We start from the raw sequence: 24,068 nt of genomic DNA, 5'->3' as shown, positions 1-24,068 counted from the left end.
TGAAATCACAAAGGTTTTTGCATATGAATGGCAACACTGTAGTTACGCTTTGATTTTATCTTATGGTTTGAGTGTTTTATCTGCCTTTAATACAAAAAGTGGACCATAATTTGTGGTGTTTAATTTTAATAAAAAGCTTGAGCGTGTTGGGGTCTGCTACTGTTTCATTTAAAGAGATTTTGACTTTAGCAAACTGAAATGAAGTCGCTGATGAAGTAGAAATGTTCTTGTCAACTCACTGATGACTGCACATGAAGCTTTGGCCAGTCGGGAAAATAATTTTTGCTGATCATATCGAATGAATTAAAGGTGCCATGTCAGAATTTTTTTATCATTACATTTTTTCTACACCAGGATTGTTACTCTAGTATTCTTGCACCCTAAACACTACTAATTCAGAATGGCCATTCCCATGTTAAAAAGAATTGTTCTGAATGTGCTCTTGTAGTGTACTTTAAATCTTAGAAGTATAGTACTTGCAGATAGTATAAAAGGCCACTTAAGTATACTTAAAGAGAGTACATTTTCATGACTGTTTCTAAACACGTCTTTAAAAAAAGTGCACTTTGTAACGTCAAATTACAAATGTTACTTTAAAGTACATTTTAAATAACTGTTTTAATAATCGTTTGTCATTGACCAACATACTAAAGCACAATTAAAGCACTTGATTATTTTTTTTATTTCATTCAAATTTAATATATTTTATATGTACTCATTGTAACTTAATAACAAATATATCTAAATACATGACATACATGTTTCAATAGAAATTACATTAAAGCATGTTTTATTCTGCCAAAATGCTTATCAAAACATTAAGCAGTAATTATGAAATTACAAATGAAGAAATTGCTTATAGTTATACTTGAGTGGGTTGGCTAATTGCATTTGATATAAATTTAAACTATAATACATATTCATTTAATTATAAATGACATGCAATTAATTGTCTGAAAACATGGCACTTGCTGTAAGCTTGTGTCTGTCAATCATTTTGCGCGTTCACAGCTGGCAGTCCACATATGGGAACCGGAAGAACAGCGTGTGACGGATGAACTTGAATCGGTTTTGGTGAGTTTGGAGCCTGTGGAATGTTCGCGAATTCTTACGATTTAAACAGCTACAAATTCAAAAGTAATAGATAAACAAAGAGACCAAAAAAAAAAAAAAAAAACACAAACAAGACTAAAGTGAGTATTGTTAAGCTTTTCAAGTTTGAGGTAGCTGAGAGACACGTGAAAACGGATGGCGTTTGTGTGTGTGTGTGTTTTGTTGTGGGGTTTTGTGTGTGTGTGCTTCTGCTTTATAGGTAAAGGTAAAGATAAAGCAGCGGTTTCTCAAAGTGGCGGAAGTTCTAGAAAGGGTAACATTGCTTGCATCACCATTAACCATTTTGTGCTTTTTTTTTTTTTTTAAACCTAAGTAATAGTACGCTAATTATTTATGTTTAATAATTTGGGTTTATAACTGGGGGTAGTATACACTGTAAAAAAAATTCTGTAGTTTTTACAAAATAATTTTGGCAGCTGTGGTTGACACAACCAAGTAAACACATTTACGGCCCAAAACTGTAAATTTTACAGTATAAAATTGTAATTTACAAACAAGAAAATTTGAATGTAAACCAGTAAATTCAACAATGCACACTGCTATTAAAATCTGTTTTGTACCTTTAACATACTGACAACCGCCATAATAATGCAGGTGGTAAAAGAGAAAGCCACATGAAGAATCAAAGCTCATCACAAGTAGCTTCGCCACAAGCAGAAGTATATACTAATATATAGAAGGTGCACAGAGTCATTCATGCAAACACAAAACACCATCATGGTAACACACATGATACTTAAATAATGCATTAAACTTTCATTAAACAACAGAAGATGTAACATAAAGCCCAAATATACATAACTAATAACAAAAACTATTAAAAAAACATGATTATTTAAACAAAATACTTTCAAATGTGGAGTGTCATGCAGGGAATTCTGGGAATATCAGTTTACAGTTTTTGACTGTAAATTATACATTGATTTGTTATTTTTACTTCTAATATTTGTTTTTTTTACTTCTAAAAACTGTAAAATTACATGAAATGTCTGGTTAGATATTTTACCGTTTTTCCCTGTATATAGTACGGGAACTTACTGTTAACCTATTAACAGTTTTTTTCTGTAGCGTTTTTACAAAATTTTGCAGTTAAAATTACACTTATTTTTTACAGTGTAGATTGCGCTGCCCTAGGGGTGCAGATCACAAAGCAGAAACCAACTTAAAAATTACTGTGATGCAAAACTTTATTTGACTTAAGTTATTTCTGTCATCAAACAGCAACAAAGGAGGGCTCAATAAAGCAGGGTTCAATAAAAAAGATAAATGTAGCCTATAATAATAATGATAGTAAAAATAGAAGAATAAGCAATTCTTCAGCCAGGTAATATATAGTTCATAATCCTCACTATAGGCCAGTGGCGTAGCAAGTCAGCCCCGGGCCCATATGCAAAACAATTTGTAGCCCCCCCCCCCATTGACTATTCACAAGCTGTTTTATTTACGGTATATAGGCTAATGCTTGGAAATGATGTTTAAAGTTTTCAAGTCCATTCATTATTTGTAGCACGCAAGCCACTCCATAATCGCAGCGTTGTGCTTTGTTACTACAAAGTCTCAACCTTCTGTCAATTTTATGACAAAATACAAACAATAAACGTCTTTTTACGCTCTTTAATCTGTAGTGAAATAATTTGCCTTAGTTCAAGCTGCATATGAATCAATATTTTCTTCTTTAATATTTGTAGCTCGAAATAAACATGAATATTTTTGTTAATAAGCTAATGTTTTCTGAGTCAATGTTGCAAAAATGAATGAACCTGACTCGCCATCTCCTCATTGGATGTGCCTTTAGAGAGAAATTACATAATGAAAGAGTTTTTGTTTTCGATTTGAATTACTTTGTTTTAAAATAGTAATTGCCGCTGCCACTTGGTCGTTCCTTTAAAAAACAAAAACTTGAATTTAACAAACATAAAATGTTCCAAACATGTTTCTAAATTAACTTGATGAAGCAAAAAGAAATATGACCACTTTGCCATTAAAAACCAAAACTGAACTATTTTAATAGCTGTGTAATGGGGAAGAGAGAGAGAGAAAAAAGACACGGTCTCTAGTCGGACTCGGGCCGAAAATTCTCATAAGCTTTTGGACAAGGGCCGTGCCCATGCAGGGCTCTATTCGTTCCCTCTTTTCAATTAAAAGTTCCCCCCAGCTCGGCGGGCCCCCAAACTGCCCCGGCCCATATGCACCTGCATACCCTGCATGCCCAGACGCTATGCCACTGCTATAGGCCATTTATGGTTGCCCAGCAACATAGAGATATGGTGCACGAATGTATAATGTGCGGTCCCAGGTGTGCTACTCCTGGAAAAATGGTCAGATATTTGCAGAAAAGAGCCATAATTTGTCCAACCTATTTGCCTCAGAATAGTGTGCTGAGAATCAGGCCTCTCTTTCCGTGCAAGCACAAATGAAATTTGAACAAATGAAAAAAGTGGTTTAAATTTCAAATTTTCTCTATTTTTTTCTCGATGTTCACCAGCCCCCCAGAGTACAAACACAGTAAATGATCCTGCAGTTTTAGATGTAAGTGATGACTGCAGTGAAACCAGCACTTTGGGCTCTTTAACGGCAAATCTCTTCATGACTTTTCACTAGTTGAATGAGGTTTGAGTTGAGCTCCATTACCTCAGCTCATTGAGAGATTGAGGCTAAGTAGAGCCATTACTGGAGCTCATAGCGTTTGCCTGCACTCGCTTCTTTGCTCCCTCAATTTACTCAGGGCCCGCTGAACTCCTCCCCCATACAGCTGCTGCATCATTATCATTAGTCCCATAAATGATAGACAGTGATATCGAAACAGCATTTCCCTTCTCTGCACTGAATTCCCAAATAGCTATTTGATAGGTATCTTCCCCAGCTCATTAATTTACAGACTTTGTCTAGCAATTACTGCGTGACCTTCATGTAAATGGGCAATTTGGCAATTTAAGATGCACCAGCGGTCTTTTTTTGCCATTGAACTGCTTTAGGGGACAAATAAATACAATAATCGATTTATACAAAATGCTTTTGATTGAATCTACTTTCTGTTGACAACACAGTTGATAACACAGTTGTTTCTGAACCATGCATAATGTACAATAAAAATGCTATCAAACCTAAAGGAATATTCCCCGTTCAGTTAAGTTAAGATCAATCAACAGCATTTTCACATAATGTTGATTACCACAAAAATGAATTTCGACAGATTTGTCCTTTTCTTAAAAAAATCTAATTTCATAAATCATGCCCTCCAACCAGGAGCCTCCAACATTAGAAAAACAAAGCGTAAAGACTATGCCTTTAAAATTAAAATAAAATTAATAAAATAGGCTATTATTGAAAAAAATACAATGAAATATTTTTATTGTATAAACAATGATTGACTTGTAAAACTTAAAAGTTTTCATTTTAATTCAGTTGTAATTCTGAATCACATTAAATACTAAATATAAATCCAAGTAGTGATTTTCTGATATTTTTGTTTTAGCTAGTAGTTTAGCAAGGTCAGAATGGCTGTTTTTGTAGACAAATCAGCTGGTGAGTGAAAATTAATTTCAAGCCCGTAAGAAAAAAATGCTTGTTAACTTTTTCTGTGTAACGTTATATCTACTTTGTTGGCATGATAACGTAACGTAAGAAAAATACTAAAATGACCATAAAAATAACATGAACAACTTTACAGCTCAAATAGTATGTTTCAGCAGAAGAATTTATGTAAGTGGTTAAATAAAATAGCTTTATATTCTGCTTTTAAAAATACTGGCCCCATTCACTTCCATATAAGTGTCTCACCGTAACCTTGAGTTTTGTTCAAATTAAGGGCCAGTCATAATTATTCTTTTATTAATTAACATTATGGCACAGATTCTGTTCATTGAGCTAGACCAGTATCAAACCTGGAATATTCTTTCAATCTTTGCTACATAAATCTGATTTCTGAGAAAATCTCTGTTTTATCTGAGAAAATTTTATGAATCATGCATATGAACTGATAAAATATTATCAACAACAAACAAAAAAAACGGAAAACAAAAAGCTGTGTAATTTTCTCAGTCAATAAGCCTTGAAGAATAAAACCACTTTGTTCGCCTTTATCCTTCATACTTTTTTATCTTGTAAATTCTATAAATATCTATCTACCCATGAGTACAAGCCGTGAGGCTGCATATTCAGTGCTGAGCTGAAACCTGCTGACCTTACAATACACCAGTGAGTAAAGACTATACTAGTGTCTGGTATAGACGGACCGCAAATGTCTGACCCTGATTCTTCTACATCTGTTTTACTTGTTCAGTGAGCGACTTTGGTGTGATGAGATCTGTTTTGTGTTTAAATGATAAAGATATTTGCATATTTGTGTGGCGTGCGTGCATATAAGTCCTCTCTTTCTCTGCGTCTGATTCTTTGCTGAGGTAGCTGTACCTACTGTGACTTTGACAGAGTGTTCCCCCTTGTGTGTTGCCCCTCTGTGTATGTGTGTGTGCTATATCCGTAGTGCAGCGCGTGTATGTGCGATGCTGCGGTATATATAATCATTAACAAAAGAGACCCATGAGCTTGTTTGTATATGGAAAAGAAGCTCTGGCCCTCATGGATTGCTCTGACCCTTCGTCTTTGTGTGTTTGAGAGCGAGAGAGAGGCTAAACGTGATGAATGAGGTGCGAATATGCTGATATAGCTATCATACACCGGCTTCGGCGGTGCTGGGAAATGCCATATTATGCTCATGTGTGTTTTTGAAATGGCTACATGTGTGCGCAGCCTCCCGTTGAAAGGTTTGTCATGCTTATCTGGTCTAGTCGGGTCTATTTCTCTCCCGTTCTCTTTCACACGCGCTCTCCTCCGTCTGCCGGTCCTTCTCGTTACACTGCTATACCATCTCTCTCTCTCTCTCTCTCTCTCTCTCTCACTCCCCCTCTTTCCCCCCATTTATTGTAGAGGCTGTGTGACTGGAATACTGAGTAGCTAATCATTATTCCACCAGTGAGGCACAGTGCACAGGCTGAATGTCAATTCTCTCTCTCTCTTTCCTTTTCCCATTCCCTCCTTCTCCCTATCCCACCTCCATTCCCTCATCCCTCTTCCCTCTCTCTCTCAGCCTTGTACCCTTGGGTTTCTGCTTGTCTCTGTAAGAATAACAAGGGAATCTTATTGAAATGAGGGTTGTATTCAAGGATTTACCACCGGTTACAGGTATAGAACACAAGGCTTTGAAACGCCATCATCCCAGCGCAAGATTTGTGTCTCGTGTCTTATTGGAGAGTCTGTGTTCGGTTGCATCAAAAGGGGATTCTGTGCTGATGAGGCTGCAGAGCAGAGCAGAGGTGGAGAGACAGCTGTTGAATGCATATTTAGCCGTTTCAGGGAAAGAGAGAGGGAAAGGGCTGGATGATTCTCCAGTGTGTAGACAAACAGGGCTGCAGTGAAGGGGACTCCTGCTTAACAACAGGTGCACATGACAACCCTTAAAGAGACATGACACACATGTTTAGCAAATGATTAGAAGTTAATTGTTAGGATTAGGAATGTCAGTGTGCTTGTGGAATCTGACTGTCAAGTTTTTTGTTTTTCCGTTTGTGTTAAATAAAGGTAAAAAAAACCATATACATTTATAAATTATAAATTATAAATTACATTATAAAAATATATAATATACAAATATATAAAATGCATATATATATGTTATTAAAACTTTATAATACATAAATATAATAATTAATAATTATTTTATATATAAAATACTTCAAAAGCATTTAGTATTAAGCTTAGTTAATTTTAATTTCAGCATTTATTTGAATGCATTACTAAAATCAAAAGTTGTATCTTAATAATCTTTAATGAACCTGAACTAACAATGAACAGTTTTTTTTAAAATTGTATTATTATTTTTATGAATGTTAACGTTAATGAACACTGTAACAATATTATAATATAATATAATAATTAGTCTCTTAAGTTTTGTGAAAGAAATTGTTAGTTTTAAATGCATTTTAAAACACGTATAACCTGTTGGGTTTCTATCTCTGTGTTAGTTTGTCAACTTGTTCTGTATATTCAAATGCTTCAAATAATCGGTACATGTGTAGTTTGAGTTGGCATTGTGACGTCTGTTACCTGGCGTGTGCTGTTGCGTCAAGGCACGTCAAGTGTTTTACCTTTGTGACGGTTTTCTATACTTATTTGAACACTTGTGTGAGAAGCTTGTGATCTCACTGATGATGGCTGATATTTGCCTTTGAAAAAGGAGGAGGAGGAGGAGAGAGAAGGAGAAAAGGGGTGCAGGAAGGAGCAGCGAGAGAAGGAGTGAGAGCTGATTGGATTGGAGGGAGAGCAGAGGAGGTATGGGGATACAATGAGCTGAGAGAGAGAGAGAGAGAGAGAGAGCATATGAGGAAGGGAGTGGGTTTGGAGTCAGAGTGAATGCAGCTTGCACTGCTGTGCTTTGGAATTACAGCTATGAACATTGTCAGGGACTTGAAAAAGAAAGGAAAGCAAAGGAGAAAAAGGACAGAGGGTGGAAGAGAAACATTACAGAGCCTCTTGATGCTCTACGCTGAAGAGTGTGTGTGAGAAGTGTGTGTGTTCACACGATCCTCTCATCTTCAGTTCCTGAGCAGATCGGCCTGTTGTCTCCTATCACTGGGGTCGTCATTGGAACTGCGTCTCACCGTGTGTATATCTGTGTGTGTTTGTGTCACAGCTTATTGCATTATGACCGTTTCATTCACAGCTCATAAAGCACAACTACGGTGTTGTGGTGGCTTGCTTTTGAAACACTGAGTGAAAGAGTATGTCATGCCGCTCGCTGACTGACTGTGTGTGTGTGTGTGTGTTGCCGTGTGATTGGTATTCTGTAGACGGTGTGCAGTGCTCCAAACAGGCTCTGCCCAGAATGGCTCCACAGAGCAGGGATTGTGTTAACCTGAGGAGGACCACTCTCACACAGGGGTGAGTTTTCAACAGCCTCTCACGCTCTCTCTAGCCCTCTGGTTTTTCTCTAGATCTCTCTGAAGTCCTCTCTTTTTGCTTCATCTCCCTGTCATAGATGTCCTCTGGCATCACTCTTGATGAATTTCTCATTTGCTGTTTCGTTAAATCTCAGTGCACTGTTCAGATTTTCTCCCCTCTTCCCCTGTTTCCTGATCTCCCTATTTTTTATTCTTCCTCCATCCTCTAGTCTGAGTCAGAGAGAGCTGGCTGTCTTCTTCTACTTGCACATTTTAAAGAAATTCATATTGGTTGCCCCTCTCCGCTCCTCTACTACACTGATTCTGTCTTCATTTGTACACTGGGAGTAATAATTTTCTTAATCAGCATGTTGCCTGGGTTTCTAGGAAAGAGATCCAAACCAAGATGTGTTTAAATATTTGAGTTGTGTTCTTAAATAATACAAAATCAGTTTTCAGCGAACATTTCTTGAAGTAGGTTTCTTTACCCCACTGGCATTTGGTTTTTCTTGTTTTAAACATAAATTTCAATAAATGTTGTAGATTTATACTTAAAACAACATCAAATAAATGCCAGAAAGAAAAATATTTTAAACTAAATCATAAGTGTAATATGTTCTTAATGTGTGTTCTTGTTTTATACTTAAGTAAATATCTAAACATTCTTAAAACAATATTAATTTTATTTAAAAAAATGTAAAAAGTATTTTTTGCAAGATAATAGTGGCTTGTTTTCAGAGTATCTATTAATTATTATCTATTATTACTATCTAAAAGTAATCTGTTAAAGGGGTCATATGATGCGATTTCAAGTTTTCCTTTCTCTTTGGAGTGTTACAAGCTGATTGTGCATAGATAAGATCCCTGAAGTTGCAAAGACTAAAGTCTCAAAACCAAAGAGATATTCTTTATCAAAGTTAAGACTCTGCCACGCCCCCCTAAAACGGCTCGTTCTAACACGCCCCACATATCTACCTCACTATGTGGAAATATTACCATAATGCCGCCCAAATGTGCACGCAAAGAAAGAAAGCGTGGTTTCACTAACCGCAGTTAGTGTTGAAGCAGCCATGTCAAGGAGACGCTGTGTGTTTCTAGGCGAAAGCAAAACCACTTTATTTGGCCTTCCGAAAGTAGATGCATTAAGATTACTTACAACAGAACAGCAATGCATTTTATGGACGACCGTTTCGTGAACCTAGGAGAGGAGGTAATTCTGACTTTGCTATGACAATCTGGCACTTCTGAATCAACTACTGTTTTGTTATTAGTTTAAGTATTTGCTATTGACTGTTAAAATGCGGAGTTTTGCGCATCGTGTGTATGTGCGCGCGCGAGCGAGCGAGAGAGAGAGCGAGAGGGAGCGAGAGAGTGAAGCTCGCGTTTATGGTAAGGGGCGTTACATTTCTGACGCGTGCTTGTGGTGTTCGGCCAATCACAATGCACTGGGTCAGCTGGCCAATCAGAGCAGACTGCGCTTGTCGGAAGGAGGGACTTTGTAGAAAAGGAAGCGTTTGAGAGAGGCGGGGCATATAGGACCTACAATAATGTACAGTATTTGAAAAATAATGTGTTTTTTGAACATTTAAGGGGTCATATGATGTGATTTCAAGTTTTCCTTTCTCTTTGGAGTGTTACAAGCTGATTGTGCATAGATAAGATCCCTGAAGTTGCAAAGACTAAAGTCTCAAAACCAAAGAGATATTCTTTATCAAAGTTAAGACTCTGCCACGCCCCCCTAAAACGGCTCGTTCTAACACGCCCCCACATATCTAGGTCACTATGTGGGAATATTTGCATAATGCGCCCAAATGTGCATGCAAAGAAAGAAGGCGTGGTTTCAGTAACCGCAGTTAGTGTTGAAGCAGCATGTCAGGGAGACGCTGTGTGTTTCTAGGCGAAAGCAGAAGCACTTTATTTGGCCTTCCGAAAGTAGATGCATTTAGGAATCTTTTAGATTAATTTCAACAGAACAGCAATGCATTTTATGGACGACCGTTTCGTGAACCTAGCAGAGGAGGTAGTTCTGACTTTGCTATGACAATCTGGCGCTTCTGAATCGGCTACTGTTTTGTTATTAGTTTAAGTATTTGCTATTGACTGTTCAAATGCGAGAGAGAGAGCGGTGTGTGTGTGTGTGTGTGTGTGTGTGCGTGCATGCGCGCGAGAGAGCGAGAGAGAGACAGAGAGAGAGAGAGAGAGCGAGACACATCACAGTGGAGTCAGCTGTCTTAACCGTGGCTTGTGTACTGCAAACACATACCAGCTTCATCACTGTGTCTGTCACGAGACTCTGTTCCCCTTTCGGGCTCTGTCTTTACATTTATTTTGAAAGATGAAGCTCACGATTATGGTAAGAAGGAGGGGGCTTTGTAGAAAACGAAGCGTTTGAGAGAGGCGGGGCATAGAGGACTTACAATATTGTACAGTATTTGAAAAATAATGTGTTTTTTGAACATTAAAGCATGTCAACATATTCTGTTACACCAAATACACAAAATAATGATCTTTAAAAAAGCATCATATGACCCCTTTAAAGTTAACAATTTTCAGCACTTTTTTTCTTGTTTTAAGCATAAACGTCACGAAATTGTTACATTTGTTCTTAAAACAAGACCCCCTCCCCAATATTTATTTATTTATTTATTTTCAAATGTAAATCCATCACAGTTTATGGAGATTTATGCATACAACACAGAATCCATAGGGTAAAAAAAATAAATGTGATCCAAAAAATATTTTTGTTTCTTAAGTAAATTTATCTTCTTTTAAGGCTGTTTAGATGCTTAAAACAAAACAAAATACTAATTAAGAAGAAAATGATTTGTGCAGTGAGTTTCCATGGTTTATATTCAGGGTGAAGGCAGAAATCTTTCCTGTTGCACACATTGGCACGGCTGCTGTTTGTGTGTGTGTGTGTGTGTGTGTGTCTCTCTGTTATATCTGTGTGGTGGACACTGTTGCTCACTGTTAACAGCCAGATCCAGCTCACTCTCTCACATGTAGCTTCAGTCTTTTTCACATTTTTTGCACTTGTGTGTGTGTGTGTGAAGAGAACATGGCAGCTCTTGTCTAGTGCCTCAGATGTGGATTTCTCACTTTACATCAATCCAGATATCTGACCTTTTGTCTCTGTATCTTCCCACCTGATACACACACACACCACCAGATCTCACCTGCTCACTCTCACACAAGTGACAGTGTGCTAACGTGCTAAATGCTCCCATGGGATTATTTGTGTGTAGATGGCTGTGTATTGATCAGTAGTGCATTAGAGGGCTTTAAAAGGTCACAGTTCAGGCCTGGTCATATTTTAATGTCCATCTTCTCCTGCGTCTCACCCCCTTCTAGCCTTATTAACCATTTTACAAGGTTTGTGAGTCAGCAGGCCTTCAGCCCTGTGTATATAGTTGTGTGAGCATGAAGAATGACTTGTCTGTGTTGGTAGAAGGAGTGAGAGAGCAGGAGGGCTGAAGGGATGGCTGGTCCAAACAAATGGGAGGAAGGGATGGAAATAGAGAAGAAAAGAGGAAGACTTGAGTAAGATGCTCCTGAGAGCGACATGTGTGATAAGCAAGAGTGACATCAATGTCAGGACTGTAACCCCTCATAGTGATCCTCTCTCATTTCCCTTCACTCTGTCTGTCTCTTCACTTTTCTGTCACTCTTTCATGAATTTTCCAGTTTCAGTTGTCAGTTATAAAGTACTTTATTTGCATGATTAATTTGCTAAATCATCAATTAAAAATGAATTAATTTCCCATGTCAGACTCACCACCACAACCTAGCTAGGTGGTTGCTTTTTGGTTTCCAAGATCTTTTTAATAGGTGTTTTAATATTGTTGTGTGGTTGCTTCCTGGCCAAGTCAAAATAACCCACCCATAAAGGTTCGGTCACATTTACAGTTGTTCAGTGAATTTTTTGATGGGAGAAATCCAGTCAAATCAGTAGGAATCCACATGAAACTCATGGATTCGTCACATTGACCAACAGAAAGCTGCTTGCTTTGAAAGTGACTTCTGTGTGAGCTGTGCTCTATACATCAATACACTATTGGCACTAGACAATGGGCCCTTTTACCCTTGAAATTTGCTAGTTTATTTTAGAACTATAAAATGAGAATTGCAAATACTCAAGTAAAGTTACTTGGTTTAACATATCATCTTTATCTAAAAGTAACAAGGCAGCATGCTTTGAGAACACTGCTGACTTGGAGGTAAATGTTAATATTTTTACGGTATTTTCATGGGAGATACATACTGTTAAATAAAATCTATATTGTGAAGAAAAAAGTATTTTAATGACATCATTTTAATGTTTAGTCAAATAGCATTTTTTCTTCATGTTCCTGCACGTTAAGGATTAAAGCTGTAATTGGTTTCTGAGGCTGTGCTATTCAAATATGAATTTAGCTTCTAGAGCCGCATAAATGATCTCCCCAATAGTTATTCTCTCATTCTGTCTCTACTCTTCTCTCGCTGTCTCTCTGTCTCTGTCTGTCTCACCCTCTTTGTCTCTACACCTCTCTGCGACCTCTCCTGTCCTCTTTTTTTCTCTAACCGAGCATATCTCTTTAATGCAGTCCTTTTTTAACGTCTCATTCTCACTCTGCCACCATCCATGTCGCTTCCTCTCCCGTCTCTCATCGCTCTTTTTTTTTTTTTGTGTGTCCCTTCACCCCTCTCCTCCTCCTCCCCTTCATATCAGCCCTGCTGATGAGAGAGGCACCCTCCTAATCAAAGCATGACATGGAGAATTGTATGGAAATAAGAATCTGGATAGAACAGCTCCACGCCTAGGATCCACCTTTAATTACCTTTTCCTTTCTTATTTTTAGAACAGTCCGTCTCACCAGAGAGTTTTACGCTCTGATGAGGCTGTTATTTGACATGACCATCTACAATTAGTCAGTCTGGGAACTCTTGACCAGGTCCAAATGAATCTGCTTCAAATCCCTTGTCTATTGTGTGTTTGTCTGTTAAATATTCAGTCTAATTTAAATATGCCAATACTTTCCATTGTATATAACAAATTTAATGAAGTAAGTGAAAGTCCATTCACAAACCATTTTTAATTTCTAACATGACGTATTTTTGAGTGAAACATGATATTCAATGAGAAAAAGAATAGGGAGAGAATTCAGTTTATCCAACAGCAATTGATTGTATCATGAAAAGTGCTAAAAATGCTAACTTGCTAAAAAAAATGCCTGTTTGGCTGTTGATTAATACAGTGCCTTGCGAAAGTATTCATACCCCTTCATTTTTTTTCACGTTTTCTTATATTGCTGCCTTATGCTAAACTGCGTTAAATTACTTTCCCACATCAATCTATACTCCATACACCATAATGGCAAAGCAAAAAACAGGTTTTTAACATCTTCGCAAATTTATTAAAAATAAAAAAACTTAAATGATTCCATTGCGTAAGTATTCATACCCTTATCTGGGACAGTTGAAATTTAGCTCAGGAGCATTCATATTGCTTGTAGATGTCACTACACTTCGAGTGAAGTTAACCTGTGGCAAATTCAATTGAAAAAAAATCTGCTTCATTGAAGGGTCACAGAAGCATGTAGTCTCTCTGTTACCCTTAATGGAAGATGTTTGAAACAACCAGGACTCTTCCTAGAGCTGGCCTCCTGACCAAACTGAGCAACTGATGGAGAAGGGCTTTGATTGGTGTGGTGACCAAGAACCTGATGGTCATCTAGTTGAGCTCCGAGTGTGCTGGTAGCAGCCTCATGCTGAGGGGCTGTTTTTCAGCGGCAGGTACTGAGGAACTCGTCAGAATAGAAGAAAAGCTCAATGCACCAACATATTGAGATAGCCTTAATAAAAACTGAGTCCAGAGCATTCAGAAGCTCAGACTGGGCAGAAGGTTTACCTTCCAACAGGACAATGGACCTATGCATACAGCAAGAGTGGCTTATAGACAAATCTGTGAATGTCCTTGAGTGGCCCAGACAGAGCCTGAGCTTGAACCCAATCAAATATTTCTGGAGAAACCTGAAAATGTGCATCTGCCTCCATCCAACCTGACAGAGATTGAGAGGTGAAGAGGTGAGGTGAAGAATGGCAGAGAATTGCCAAATGCTGATGAGCAAAACTTGTCGCATCAAACAAAAAAAGACTTGAGGCTGTTAAGGTGCTTCAGCTAAATATTTAGTTAAGGGTATGAATACTTATGCAATGTACTTATTTCAGTTTTTTTTATTTTTAATTAATTTACGAAGTTGTGACAATTCTGTTTTTGCTTTGTCAATATGGTGTATGGAGTGTAGATTGATGTGGGAAAAAAGTACATTTAAGCAGTTTAACATAAGGCAGCAACATAACAAAACGTGAAAAAAATGATGAATTTTGATTTGATGAAAAATGATGAAATGATGAAAATGAATACTTTCGCAAGGCACTGTATATCCAATAGCCTGTGTGGCCTAAGTCACATCAACAGCAAAAGAAAGCCGTTTCTTTTTGTTTAAAGATTTATAAGTTATTACTTATTAAAGACCTTTTTTATTTGTAATAACGTGCGACAATGAAGCAGGAACATCCATTAAGGAAGTAAATAGTGTTACACATGACTATTTGTCTCTGACATAGTTAGACATTATTAGAGCAGCTAATGTCAGTTCAGTCATGATACAGTACTTCAGTGGTTTTATTGTATGATAATGAGGCTGTATTTTGATTGGATATTGATTGCAATGTAATGGTCTTGTCACGTTTGAGCACATCCATTCAATAACATTACATTAATTACATTGACACAGTACTCTCTCTGTTATACACTGTAATAGAAATGCATGGTGTAACTGAATTACTATTGTGAATATATAATGTGAGCCGGAAAGTACTATGAGATCAGAAAAATCGTTATGGTATTTCAAAACTCCCTCGTAGTAGAACAGTCGTACCAGTATTGAAGGTTGCCGTCTGTACTACAGCATAATGAATAATTGATCATGAATATTTCTCACTGTTTTTCCTCAGGTTTTAAGCAACGCAAGGCCACGAGACTCAGATGAGGAAATTCTCAGTGCAGCGACAGATGTGACGCCCCTGCAGTTCTGTTTGCTTCCACGGACCTCGGAGCAGCCATAACTCGATCCGCCTCCATCCCAGAGGTGCCATTCCGAGGATAGAGGGAGTGTCTGTGCCAAAACTCATTCCTGAACTCCTGAAGGGAGGAGCCGTGGGAATTGGAGGGATAGCTGGATTGATGAGGGTGCTGGAGAACAGAGCGTGAGCCGCTCTCTCCACGTCTCCACCCGAGCGCTGGGCTCCTTAATCAGTTCATCCTCCCAGACACTTGAGCTCAACTTATTCTGGAGGATTTTTGCTCTGAGACTTCAAATCTTCCACTATATGTTTTTAATCTATTCTAGTTTCTTTGCTCAAGTCAATGCTCCCCTTCATCAAATGTGGCAGGAGGGCCTAAGGAACGATTCTCTGTGAAACTAAAAGCAATAACGTGTAAGGTAGAGTGAGGTGGCAGAGGAAAGCAGGGTGAAAGTGCTGACTGGGTTTGAGTGTTTTTGTGCGGGTTTGCAAGGCCTGTGCAGCAATGGATGAGGGTTTGTGCCGAGGGCTGACAGGAAGAAGCAGCTAGACGCCAATGTATAACCGAAGCCTCTATGTGTGCGCAGGAGAGTGCGTTAGTGTGTGAATGTGCATGTGATTGTCTCTTGGAGTGCAGAATTCTGAGAATTGGCCATTATTGCCGTTCCCTCCTATTTTTGTGTTGGAGCCGGGAGGGTCAACATTAACAGCGCGCTCGAGAGAGAGAGGGACGAATGAAGCAAAAAAATAAATAAATAAATGACAGTGACACTTCAGTTTTCTCTCACCATATTTTTGGTGCCCATTGGTGGGGTTCTTTTTCCTCTGAGTGCTTGAGCTTTGTAAAAAAAAAAAAAAACTACTTTGTCCCATCAAAGTGGATTATTATAAGAATCACAGCTTGTGAAGGGCTCTCAGATGGATCATTTCTAGCTGGAATACCTTCTCCTTTGAGACTCTCCACACCACTCCATTTCTGTGACTTTCAACCTGTCATCCTAGAAGACGTGTTGCGATTCCCCGGAGGACTGCGTTCACTTGTTGCCACAGAAATCCATGGCATCCTGTTCCTGACAAAGTCCGCTTCATTCTGTGAGTATTTTTATTCCCTTCTGTGTGTGTGTGTGTGTGTGCATGAGTGAGCATATGGAAGGAATCTGTAACAGTTGTTTAGGCTTAAAAGGCTTTAAGCTTGTTGTTTGTTTTGCCGGTCATGTAACCTGGTACGCTTGAAGTGATGGTACATGTGTTTTTGCTTCGCAGACAATGAGCTTTTTATCGCTGTGACGCCCACCTTACTCTGTCACTGCCCATTAGATGAAGTTCCACTCATTTGTTTTGTTTTCGCTTGTGTAACCTTCATAGTGTGAGGACTGGGATGATCCGACTCCCTCCATCACCTAAAAGCGAGTAGAGATGTGCCCTTAAACAGCCCAGTGAACTATGAATAACATCACCACACACTCCCACCGTACGCACTTCCCACGGTGCTCTGCGGGCCTGAATATCCTCTTCTGAGTAAATGGAGTGCATTTATGGGTTTTTGTAGGCAGGCATGTAATAGACCTATTTGAGCTTCTCGTTCGCATTTGGGATCCAGATTGGAATGTGAGAAAAGTGTAGCAGAATCTGAATTACTGGAACAGTTCACACCAAAAATTTGCTCGCCCTCATGCTATTCCAAACTCCTTTGTTGCTAATAGATCAACCCAAAAGAAGTGTTATTTGCTAACATCTAAGTTTGATGCTAGATGTGTCGTCAATGATTGCAGTGCCCAGAATATGTATGAGATTTGAAATATTCACTATTGTTTAAAAAAATTGAGGTAAGTTTCTACAGCTCACCAAGGCTGCATTTATTTGATCAGAAAATAAAGTAATATTGTGAAATATTATTACAATTTAATAACTCTTTTCTATTTTCATATATTTTAAAATGTAATCTATTCCTGTGATGGCAAAGCTGCATTTTCAACATCATTGCTCCAGTCTTCAGTCACATGATCCTTCAGAAATCATTCTAATATGCTGATTTGGTTTCTTCTAATGATCAGTGTTGAAAGCAGTTGGAATCTGTGATACATTTTTTAATGATTTTTTGATGAATAGAAAGTTCAAAAGAATAGCATCTAATTGAAATAGATTTTGTCATAACAATGCAAGTCTTTACTGTCACTTCTATTCAATTTAATATGTTCTTGCTAAATAAAACCATTAATTTCTTTTTTAAAAAACAACAACTTTTGAATGGTAGTGTATTGGGGGCATTTTTTGTTATTATTGGACTGGAAAATTGACTAGAGACAGGTAGTGAAAGGAAAGAGGCAAATGGAAGTGAGGAAGGACCTTGGCAGAACTCATCTGTAGTTGTACTGCGCAATATGGAGGAACACTGCAGTCTAAGGCTCAGATAAATTTTGTGATGCTTTTATGGTGCTTATGCATTATTTTTGATTCCCTGAAAGCTTCAGTCCACATTCACTGTAACTGTGTGGGGAAAAAAAGCGTGACAAGCACATATAGTGATCAAGATATTATTTGAAAGTTCTTCTTTTTGTGTTCCGCAAAAATAACATCATATAGGTTTGGCTTCACATGATGGGTGAGTAAATAATGACAGAACTTTAATTTTCTGGGTGAACCATCCCTTTAACATCATATTTGAAACTGAAAACTAGAGGCGTTACGTAATCTCCTCAGCGTGTGACCGCTCTCCACAGGTTTAGCAAATCCTTTTTGACATAATGGATGTGTCTCTCCTTTAATAGAATAGCATGTCCTTTTGTCCTGCTGTCTTACTCCTGTTTATTGTGTGAACAACAACAGCTTTTAGACAAACTCTATCCAACTGATGTCCATCTTCGGTTGCTGGTGCACATATGTGCATGTTTTCTGGCCTTTGGAGTTTTTGATGCTTAATTGACATTACTGTCAACTATCCAGAGTCTGAATGCACACGCCAGCTGCCACTTTGACATCAGACTGTACTGTTGCCATGGCAGTGGACTATTGTTACTTCTGTCTGGGCTACAAATATTGGGAGAGGCACTGGTGTCCAAAAGCATTACGAGAGTTTGCTCTGGACTAAAATAAAATGTTCAGCAATAAACCTTTGCAGATTAATATCCTCATTAATATCCTGTAATAAACTGCCAATTGTTATTAGTTAAGTCGCATTACTTCTCACATTCATACCATTATAAGATACTACAGGAAGATCATGCTGGTCTATTAGCTTCTGTGCCGACAGAAAAGATGAATGGGAATGATATCGTAGCCTACTTGGAATAAACAACAAAGCTAGTAGGATTTCACAGTGTCTCAAATATGAGGCCCTGCCTGGACTGATATGCGTCTATGTAATAGTGCCAAAAAAGATTCTGCGAGAATATCCCTCAATATAAACCAGATTGATTTCTACCTGTTTGGAGAACCTCCTGCAAAGTAATATTCACTGAAATTGGAAAGGCCAAGCGAGGAAATAAAACTGTGATTGTCGCACAGGAGGACATGAGAAGGGTTCAACAGCGGGGATGAAAAAAACAGCTTTATTGTAATGTCAGAGAGATCTCTAGCAGAGCTGTTTCTGGCAGCAGCGAAGAGAGAGTCACTGGATCTTCACTGAATGGAGCTTAGTGTGGTTTGTTCTTCAAGCCCTTGAAGGTTCGTTCGAGTTATGTATTGTTCGGAAATGCGCACAGTTCACGAGCCCCCCGAATCGACAGTTGCTGAATGGCAAGAATGAAATGACCTCACCGAAATGTCGACATCACAAATATGACAGGCAGGATCGATTGTATTGATCTGAAATAAGAGCTTGTCAGGTGTAATTGTGCGTAAGTGTTTGGGTCCATGTGTGAAAGAGATTTAAAAAACTCCTGGCTCAGTGATTTTTAAGGACACTGGGGAATACATTTTAATGTCCTTCTTATAGCCAGCCCAGTGTGTTCCTGACTTGATAATCTGCCGTGCTGCACGTGAGTATGCAAAATGTGATGAACGGTGTGGCTTGCAAATGGCATATTTACTAGTTTCTAGTGCATTGTTGTGCTGTGCCGAGAAGCACTGTGCTGAGTAAAGCATAAAACAAATTCTTGGTTTGATTGATGAGAATACCAAGAATAACACTTGAAATATAAAAAAGGAAAAATGAAGATGCATGATGCACAAAATAAAAAGTGTCTAAATTACATTGTTTCAAACCAACAATAGACTCAAAATCAAAAATAATGTTTGTATTATATTCCAGTATGTCTGTAAAACTGTTTAAATTACATTTTCGATTGTCTCTGGAGGTCTATGATTCATAAGTGAAATGTCCGAGAATCTCTATGTGTGTGTTTGTGTGTATATCTACCGGCACTCACTGTATTTTTATTCACAGTTTTTTTTTTTTTTTCAAGCATTGGTAGACATTTGAGTCCCAACAAGTGATCAGTTTCTGAAAGTGGTTTGATCTGATTCAGAAAGTGCAATAAAACCTCAAGCTCTGCTGAGCCATGTGCGCGAAAGCTTCCATTACAAGCCATTTCCTCCAACACTCAGGATCATTTAGCCATTTAGCTTCTAATATTTAAGTCTGAGTGTGCCACAGTCAGAAGTCAAGGGTGCACTTTAAATAAAAGAAAAAAGAAGTATGCTTGGTTCCATGTACTATCTTTGGTAAGAATTTAAAATAAATTGTTGATTTTTTATTTTTTTTTAATTAAGACGAGAGCAAAAATTGGACTGCAACCTTTTCTGGAATTAATTTTTAGAAAGGAAAAAGAAAATGATTGCAGATGGTATTTCAGACCTTTTTGTAATGATAACCTTTTACCCCCTCAAGAAAAACGTGTTGAATAGAGAAAAAAAAAACATTCCGAGTCATGGTAATGCTTTTGAAGTGCTTTTGCTTTAGAGAAAATACATTGGTCACCCTCTGCTTTTCATTTCCATCTCTTTTTTCCTGTTTCATTAATTTAGAACTGGGCCAATCAGGTGGTGTCACAATTAAAATCAATCTTCCTTTAAGGACAAGTGGCTGTGCCTGTCTGCGGCTCTTACCTGTAGGCCCTCATTTCAGTCCTGCTCTGAAAAAGATCCATCTGTATTAGTCCTTCACACTGCAAAATCAATGGCAGCCCTCTTTCATAAGCGCACAGAGTGCGGGTAAACTCGGGTTCTTACATCTCCGCAGTTAGGCCTCAACCATCTCACCCTACAAAAGACAAGCCACTCAGAGGAAGGCTGTAGAAGGTGTAGGAAATGGCTTGAAAAGCAAATTAATCATGGGGTAGTGGATCATACAGTAAAGCTTTGAGGAATTAGACAAATTGAATCTTTAAAGGGCACCTATAATGCAAAATTCACTTTTACATGTTGATTGAACATAAATGTGTGTTGGCAGTATGTGTACACAACCATCCTTTAATGATAAAAATCCACCCGCTCCTTTTCTTTTAATCCCCATAAATCATCAGCAGTGTCTCAGAACAAGCAGTTCTCAGAATCTGTAAAATGTAACGTCACATTTTACAAGCCCCGCCCACGGCTGTTGACGGACACTGCCATATTAGCAGAGACCCCACCCTGTGTGAGCCGCACACAATCCGCCATGTTTATCTTCATGCTACAGCATTTAAAAGCAGCATTCAAATAAGAAATGTCTTCTTATTAGAGCTACAGAAGTTATTCAGTCCAGAGCAGTGAGTGATTTTCTGTTTTTATTTTATTGTTTGGGTCATATTAACAGTGTAGACAGCATTAGGTACTGTATTATATTATGCTGCTGTCACTTAATACACAGATCTAATATAAACATGCGATTTCTTTCCCAGCTTATTATTATTATTATTAATAACATGCTTATATAACAATAATCATGCTTATTACCTTCACAGACAAAACTGACTGTGTTTTTGTAACTCGTGTGTTTTTAACATAAACTTGGGTGTATTTGACAGTTTAAGCGTAATAAGACATGACCGAGAACTTGTGACAGCTGCTTTCTATGCGTGTGCTTCGGATGATTTTAGTGTGATAGACATGATTATCAAAACCAAACATGTTTTTGGCAGAGTATCTGAGGTACAAGCTGTAAAGGCACAGTCCTGAAAAAGGGGGCGGGGAGCAGCAGCTCATTTGCATTTAAAGAGACATGCATGAAAACAGTGGATTTCTGCTTCTACTCAAAATAGTATTTTTCAAAATTATATAATAAATTATTTGTTGTGTATTTTGAGCTGAAACTTTACAGACACATTCTGGGGGGACCTGAGACTTAGGGTGCTTTCACACCTGGCTCGTTGTTTCGGAACCTGGCGCGATGCCAACCCCTCAGAGGACCTCAGATGATGCCAACCCTGAAACAACTTACAGAACTACCACATTTTGCTATATGTTTGATTGCATCATATAATAATTGCTGTTAATAGTGTTCATCGTTTGTTTGATTACGTCTTTAATTGATTTTTCCGTACATTTCTGCCATATGTACATTAACTGACAGTCACCACTGATAAGCTACCACTAAATATTGTAGAAACTTAATTTGCTGTAAAGTTGCTTTGCAACGATTTGTATCGTGAAAAGCGCTATGCAAATAAACTTGACTTGAATTGAATTGAATAATAGATGTCCTTTAAGGTACACTCACATGTAAGGTTAATGTTATTTTTTACTTGGTTACACCACATGACATTTTTAGAGTCATAGAATTTAAACTTTGAAACCAAATTAAATATAGAAAGAAAGAGCTTAATTCTGTGAACTTGCCAAATATTTCCACATAGTGGGGTAGATATGTGGGGGCGTGTTAGAACGAGCCGTTTTAGGGGGGCGTGGCAGAGTCTTAACTTTGATAAAGAATATCTCTTTGGTTTTGAGACTTTAGTCTTTGCAACTTCAGGGATCTTATCTATGCACAATCAGCTTGTAACACTCCAAAGAGAAAGGAAAACTTGAAATCGCATCATATGACCCCTTTAAATTAGATTTTTAGAGGGGTTTTTTTCCCCTTATTGTCGTGGAGAATCTTTTTTGACCCTATATATTCGGCATGGCATGTGCAAGTCATAATTGCTTGTGTCATTTGTGGAAAAGGCAATCCCTTTTGAGTTAAGATGCTGCCATCGGATGGAGATGCCTATGTAGGCAATGAGGAAACTCACTAGTTCAACAGTGGAATCTAATAGCTAAATTACACAAGCTGACTTTCTTAGTTGGACAGAGTGTCTATGGTTGCTCAACTAGCTCCCGTTTTTGACCCAAAGCAATATGTCTTATTGATTAACCATCAAGAGCAAAGCCTGAGACCTCACAGATGGAACAAACTCAACATTCCAGCACAACCTCCACTGTACTTTTTCCTCACTGGAAATTGGACACATTCACAATTTGGGGTGTCAGACTGAGGGAGCCTATTATTTTAGCCATCCATCTCAGTTGTATCTAATCTTGATATGGCCTGTGCATGTGACGATTTTCACCTTGCACTTGTTTTAAGGCTCTACGGTAAACAATGAAAAGCTAATGTAACTGTCTTGGCAGGTGGTTTGGGGCCTGGCAGGGGCAGGAGTAATTTGCAGGTTCTGTGAGCGTAGTCTCAGGGAGCTTCTGACTGGACAGTCCTTTGAAGTGCCTTGCATTGGCGTCTAATAAATAAACATGAGCTGTGTTTGCTTTCAAGCAATACAGCAGGAGAAATGGGCACATGCTCAGATGTGTTTGCTGCTGCTGTCCCCGTGTTTGCTGGAATATATTACATTAGATACTATGTCCACAGGTCGCAGTTTGCCTCTATTAAGGGAGTAGTAGAAGTTTACCCAAAAATGAAAAATCATTTTCTGACCCTCATGTTGTTCTAAACCCATATGACTCTCTTTGTTCAGTAGAATGCAGTTTTTTTTTTCAGTGTAAGAACATTAAATGAGAACTGTCAAGCTCTAAAATGTCAAAAAGCACCAAGAGAGTATCAAGTATATACATTGTATGCTGTTTTATAGCTTTCTGATGCCCTACAATCAAAATTCAAAATGTTATTCACCGAAAGTCTTGACCTATGTCCTAAATCTGTCTCATGAGAGTGTATAAGAGAACAGTGATGGCCAGTTAATAAACAAATCATTCTTTTGAGTCAGATCTTTTTAATGAACCATTTGATCCAGTTCACAAGATCAATTGATCCAGTTCACAAGATCAATCTGTATAAATCGTTTACAAATCAGACTTATTTGGTTCTTAAAGGATTAATTCACTCCAGAATTAAAATTTACTCACCCCCATGTCATGTTCATGTCTTTTTTTCGAAAAGAAATTAAGTTTTTTGAGGAAAACATTACAGGATTTTTCTCTATACAGTGAACTTCAGCGAGGACCAACGGTTTCAAGGTCCAAATTGCAGTTTCAGCGCAGCTTCATATACTTTTGGTTGGTAAGGTCACGTTTTTCCTAGAAGAACAAATCTTTTAGGTTAAGATTTAAACATCCAGGATACGCACACGAATGGACCATTTTAAACATTAAGCTGATACAAAGACTTATAAATATGTGTCATTCAAAATACAACAACTTTTGAACGGTCCTCCTTCTCCACACTTGTAAACACTGGGTCGGTACTTCCATCTATGTCATGTGTGACCTTTCCAACGTGATTACGCAATGCTTGAAGTCATAGACGCGCATTGCAGAGCTAGTGCAAGGCGAGCATTTGTGCTTAAAAAGTATATCAGTTTTTATTTTTTTTAGAACACGGCCCATCGTTTCGCTGTAGAGCCATTTGAAGCTGTATTGAAACAATTTGTGGACCTTCAAACCATTGGCTCCCATTGTAGTCCACTATATGGAGAAAAATCCTGAAATGTTTTCCTAAATTTCTAAATTCACTCACTTGAAGGGATACTCCTGCCAAAAATTAAAATTCTCCCTTCATGCCGTCCCAGATGTATATGTATATATATATATATATATATATAT

General features: G+C 38.0%; 1 protein-coding gene across 1 annotated transcript in view; it reads left to right on the top strand.

Annotated features, from left to right (window-relative positions):
- Positions 1–995: 995 nt before the first annotated feature.
- Positions 996–24,068, top strand: part of grik5 (glutamate receptor, ionotropic, kainate 5) — an 85,493-nt gene continuing 62,420 nt past the window's right edge. Inside the window, exons 1-4 of the mRNA XM_016524162.1 lie at positions 996–1,193; positions 1,313–1,366; positions 7,959–8,049; positions 15,045–16,205. The gene's annotated coding sequence lies outside the window, so the exon portion shown is untranslated. The remainder of the gene's footprint in view (positions 1,194–1,312; positions 1,367–7,958; positions 8,050–15,044; positions 16,206–24,068) is intronic.

The sequence above is a fragment of the Sinocyclocheilus rhinocerous genome, unplaced genomic scaffold (assembly GCF_001515625.1).
Source record: "Sinocyclocheilus rhinocerous isolate Xijiao unplaced genomic scaffold, SAMN03320098_v1.1 scaffold1622, whole genome shotgun sequence".
NCBI lineage: Eukaryota > Metazoa > Chordata > Actinopteri > Cypriniformes > Cyprinidae > Sinocyclocheilus > Sinocyclocheilus rhinocerous.
The sequence above is the reverse complement of the archived record's forward strand: the minus strand, read 5'-3'. Positions and strand labels throughout refer to the sequence as shown.